We start from the raw sequence: 5,049 nt of genomic DNA, 5'->3' as shown, positions 1-5,049 counted from the left end.
AAACTCTCCGATATATAATTCTTAAATGACTCAAAACATTTTTCTAGACTCAACAACAGCCGCTAATTCGATCAAGCAGTGGGGGCTCCTAAGGTCGGGTTAGGCTCTGATACCAACCTGTAACGCCCTCGATGCGGCTATATCTCCCACGTGTCGAAGCACGACTTAGAGGCATAACCGCATTGAAAGCAATGTCGCAAGTGAGGTAATCTTCGCAAACAACCCATGTAATACAATAGGGGAAAAGATACATAGTTGGCTTACAATCGCCACTTCACACAATTACATGAATAAAGCATTACATCAACCAGATACAATCAAGGTCCGACTACGGAACCAAAATAAAAGAAGAACCCCAAATGTGACAAGGTCCCCGATCGACCCAAACTGGGCTCCACTACTGATCAGCTAGAACGAAACAACACAAAGGACAAGATCTTCATCGAGCTCCTCCTAAGCTTGGTTGCGTCACCTGGAATGGCATCATCGGCACCTGCAAGCTGGTTTTGGAAGTATCTGTGAGCCACGGGGACTCAACAATCTCGCACCCTCGTGATCAAGACTATTTAAGCTTATGGGTAAGGTAAAGGTATGAGGTGGAGCTGCAGCAAGCGACTAGCATATATGGTGGCTAACATATTCGCAAAAGAGAGCGAGAAGAGAAGGCAAAAGCACGGTCGAACAACTATGATCAAGAAGTGATCCTAGAACAACCTACGTCAAGCATAACTCCAACACCGTGTTCACTTCCCGGACTTCGCTGGAAAGAGACCATCACGGTTACACACGCGGTTGATGTATTTTAATTAAGGTCAACTTTAGGTTTTCTATAACCGGACGTTAACAGCCGGATACCCATTCACCTACTTGAGCTTGATGTCTTTGTTTTGTGTAGCCCCTTGATGATATGTCCTTGCTTTCTGAATCCTTGCTTCTCCGTGATGTTCTTCATTCATAACAGTCATCTCTACTCCTTCTCTCCCTTGGTGGTGATTCGTCTCTCCTACTCCTTCTTTTGGGAGTACCTTCTCTTCTTTTGTAGGGAGCCATACACTCATTGGAGTAGTGTGCAGGTCTTCCACAATTGTAGCAATTACGTTCACGACTTGAAGATCTTTTTTCATTGTAGGACCTTGCCTTGGAACTTCTCTCCTTGATTCTACACTTGTAGAACTTGTTGAAGTTCTTCACCATTAGGCTCAATTCTTCATTGAAGTTCTGTTTCTCACTTGATGATGTGGGAGCATCACATGAGGCTTTGTAAGCAGCACTTGACTTGTTGTGAAGCTCTTCCTTATCCTTGAGTGACATCTCATGAGAAACAATCCTTCCAATGACTTTGTTGGCTTGAGATCTTTGTAATTGGGCATCATTTGGATCAATGTGCACATGGTATCATATTTTCCATCCAAGGCTCTTAGGATCTTATTGATGATAAATCTATCGGTCATCTCTTCACTTCGTAAGCCGGCAATCTCATTTGTGATGAGAGCAAGCCTAGGGTACATTTCAGCGACACCTTCACCATCCTTCATTTTGAACTTGTCAAGTTGACTTTGAAGCACATACAATTTTTATTCCTTGATGGAGTCGGTACCTTCGTGCATATCAATCAAAGTATCCCAAATTTCCTTTGCATTCTCAAGACGGCTGATTTTGTTGAATTCTTCGGGGCACTATCCGTTGAAGAGAATATCACTAGCTTGAGCATTGTATTGCAACATCTTCAACTCTTTCGCGCTAGCCTCACTATTCGGTTCCCTCCCATCAAAGAATTCACCTTGCAAGCCAATGCACACAATAGCTCAAACGGCGGGGTTATGTCCAAGAATATGCATTTTCATCTTATGCTTCCAACTAGCAAAATTAGTACCATCAAAATAAGGACCTCTACGGTGGTAATTTCCCTCACTAGACGCCATACTCTCCTAGGTTGTGAAACCAAGGCTTTGATCACCAAAGCTGTGGAAATCAAGGCAAATGGAGACTAAAACTCTGATACCACTTGTAGGATCGAAAGTATGTCTAGAGGGGGGTGATTAGACTACTTGACCAACAAAAATCTAGCCTTTTCCCAATTTTAATTCTTGGCAGATTTTAGCAACTTAGCACCAGTCAAGCAAACAACCTACACATGCAATTCTAAGAGTATAGCAGCGGAATGTAAAACAATTGCACATGAAGGTAAAGGGAGGAGTTTGGAGGGAGCAAACGCAATGTAGACACGGAGATTTTTGGTGTGGTTCCAATAGGTGGTGCTATCGTACATCCATGTTGATGGACACTTCAACCCATGAAGGGTAACGGTTACGTGAGTCCACGGAGGGCTCCACCCATGAAGTGTCGATGAAGAAGCAACCTTGTCTATCCCACCATGGCCATCGCCCACAAAGGACTTGCCTCACTAGGGTAGATCTTCACGAAGTAGGCGATCTCCTTGCCCGTACAAACTCCTTGGTTCAACTCCACAATCTTGATGGAGGCTCCCAAGTGACACCTAACCAATCTAGCAGACACCACTCTCCAAGAGGTAACAAATCGTGTGTTGATGATGAACTCCTTGCTCTTGTGCTTCATGTGATACTCTCCCCAACACTCAACTCTCTCTCATAGGACTGGATTTGGTGGAAAGATGATTTGAGTGGAAAGAAACTTGGGGAAGGCTAGAGATCAAGATTTATGTGGTTGGAATAAAGTACCTTGACCTCAACACAAGTGTAGGTGGTTCTCTCTCAGAAAATGTATGTTGGAAGTGTAGGCATGTTCTGATGGCTCTCTTTACGAATGAAGAGTGGGTGGAGGGGTATATATAGCCTCCACACAAAATCTAACAGTTACACACAAATCACCAAACTCGGTGGGACCGAATCATACAACTCGGTCAGACCGATTTAGTTCATAATATGACCATTAGGGTTTTCGGTGGGACTGACATATCAACTCGGTGGGACCGATAACATTAGGGTTAGGGAATAACGTAATCTTGGTGACACTGATTACACAAACTCGGTGAGATCGATTTTGCTAATAGACTAACCAGAGAGTTGGTCATGTAATCTCGGTGGGACCGATTCGCTCTCTCGGTAGAACCGAAACATTACGAAAGGGAAGCATAGAGTTTGCATTGCAATCTCGGTGGGACAGATCGCTCATCTCGGTTGGACCGAAACATGACGAAGGAAAACAGAGAGATTACAATCCCATCTCGGTGAGAGCGAGATCCCTATCGGTGGGACTGAAAAGACTAGGGTTTGTGGCACTGGCTATGTCAAGTGAACTCGGTGGCGCCGGATAGATCAAATCAGTGGGGCTGAGTTTGACTTTTGGTTTGGGATATATTTGGATATGAGAAAGTGGTTGATGGTTGTGGAGCATATCACTAAGCACTTTGAGCAAGAACCTCATTAAGCAACACCTCATCCCCTCTTAATAGTATTGGCTTTTCCTATGGACTCAATGTGATCTTGGATCACTAAAAATGAAATGCAGAGTCTTGTGCTTTGAGCTTGAGCCAATTATTTTGTCCTTAGCATTTTGAGGGGTCCACTTTCTAATCCATGCCATGCCAATCATTGAGCTTTTCCTAAAATATTTATCTTCAAGTAGCATTAGCTCAATGATCTATATGTTGTTAGGAATTACCAAAACCACCCATGGATAGTTGCACTTTCAGTCTGGGCATAAATTTCCTTTTTCATGAAAACTTTTTACTTGTGCCATGGTGTTTGCTCAAACCAATGCATGTCTTTCGGGTTCAATCAATGCGGAGAATCATGGAAATTCTCTGACAGAATTTGACTGCTCATAGGTGGTACTAATTTATCTTGATTTATTTCTTTGGCTCGAGCATGAGATATATACCAAAGATTCGACCATCTTTTGTCGTGAGTAATATAACGGGGTATGGACTTATAGCACTATCATACCTCAAATATTAACATCTTGAGATTGGCATGACAGGGTGCGGACGGGAAGATACTTATCGTGACAGGCTGTCTGTGTACTTGGTTCCACCAGTGAGTACACCTGTTCTGAACTGATTGCTCGATTTTTGATTTACCCGTGTTGTCGTTATACACAGATGTGGTAATGGGCTGTGAGATGCTTTAACACTGCCATTGAAGTCAAACTGTGGAGTTTGCAAAGGAAATCTTGGATCTAACAGAATAGAATTGGATATTCCACAATAACCATTTTAAGCGGGTTAGCGGGATATGAAGTCCTTGCAGAACAAAGTAGGCCTCTGAGGGTATGCCTTTGTGGATTCATATGGAATTATGGCCTCCAATTGACTTGGGTATCCGGACCCTGATGGTCACACAAAAATCATGATATCTTTGCTGTCAGTCTCACCCTTTAACAGCCATGATTTTCTTTGTCAAGATACCTTATTAAAATAGCTTGGTCACACATGTCCTTGATTCTTCGTATGACCATGAATCTGGCTAGTGCAATATGTTGGCGCCATTCCTTGTGCTTGCTTTCCAACCTGGGTTCGCACACATATGACACATACTCGGGACTCGTAGATGTACAAAGCTCATTGTGGAGGCCAATCATACAAGAGGGTGACAAGAGTTTCATGATATCACCTTGTATGGTGTGGGAATAATGCCCTTAATGGCCATTGCCAAGACTGTTGATTCTGCGTTGTCATCTCCAAATATTGTTGATCCTTGTATTACATGAGATGTATCTCTGCTTATCTTCATTTGCATGACTCATGAGGTTGTTGAATCCTTACCTTCCTTACATATATTTGCTTGATCACGGTCGCATCTCGTATGAGGGACTGGTATGACTAGGGGTGCATGCCACACCCTCTAGTGATCTTGCTGTGAAAGACTAGGTATCTTGGACCGGAATCTGTCCATATATTGTAGTGAGGAAAAATTGAGGAGCCTTGCATCATACAATTCTTTCGATAGTGTGTGGAGGAAGACTGAGTTTCTCATATTACAAACTTCATACTGTGATATGCAGACTGAAAGCCATATACACACCCATAATATTCTGTGGCTAATTACTTGCATGAGGAATTTTGTTTGA

This window comes from Triticum dicoccoides, chromosome 4A, assembly GCF_002162155.2.
Source record: "Triticum dicoccoides isolate Atlit2015 ecotype Zavitan chromosome 4A, WEW_v2.0, whole genome shotgun sequence".
Taxonomy (NCBI): domain Eukaryota; kingdom Viridiplantae; phylum Streptophyta; class Magnoliopsida; order Poales; family Poaceae; genus Triticum; species Triticum dicoccoides.
This window is presented reverse-complemented; position numbering follows the sequence as displayed.